Source organism: Pteropus alecto, unplaced genomic scaffold (genome assembly GCF_000325575.1).
Source record: "Pteropus alecto unplaced genomic scaffold, ASM32557v1 scaffold86, whole genome shotgun sequence".
Lineage (NCBI taxonomy): Eukaryota > Metazoa > Chordata > Mammalia > Chiroptera > Pteropodidae > Pteropus > Pteropus alecto.
The window spans coordinates 5,184,465-5,185,061 of record NW_006442109.1 but is presented as its reverse complement, the minus strand read 5'-3'; the positions used below and the strand labels follow the sequence as shown (position 1 = coordinate 5,185,061).

Sequence of the window (597 nt, the reverse complement as noted above, 5' to 3'; positions counted from 1 at the left end):
ACACACTAATGTTGAGTTTAACTATCCCTTTAAAGTCCATTTTGTCCAATTATGGATTTAGAATCTCAGTAGGCACGGGGAGTATAATAGCATTGAGAAAAAGTGACTGGCCTCCAGCAGAGTAGGAGACAGTGGTAGTGCTTGTCTAGACAGCAGAGTTGGCTGGATGGCAGGAAAAGCCACGGGGTAAGGCAGTTTGCATGGCTCTGAAGAGGCCACAGAGACCTCGCGGAGGATCAAGGCAATAGCACAGGTAAGCAGGCTCATATTTCTATGCATGTTTTTTTTCCCTAGTCCGAAAAGAGGCTGTCGACCACAGAACGGTAACCATCTCTGCTAAGTCATTTACATGAGTTGAATGAGTCCTTTTGCAAGTCTCCTGCCTTTTCCTAGTATGTCCTATCTCTTCACATCAACTAAAAGCTTCTGTTTTGTTAATGTCTCTATACACGCGACATGTCATAAGTGTGACTTATTTCTGAGCTAACTCATAAGAGAGAATAGGAAGCAGACAGGAGGAAGAAAGGAGAACTGAAGAGAATATGGGAAGGGAAACTCTGTATTAATGGAAGTGTGGTGACCCTGTTTGTAACAGAT

General features: G+C 43.4%; 1 protein-coding gene across 1 annotated transcript in view; it reads left to right on the top strand.

The window, feature by feature from the left end:
* Nucleotides 1-597, top strand: part of PTGDR (prostaglandin D2 receptor) — a 7,685-nt gene that overhangs the window by 6,337 nt on the left and 751 nt on the right. The window lies entirely within an intron of this gene.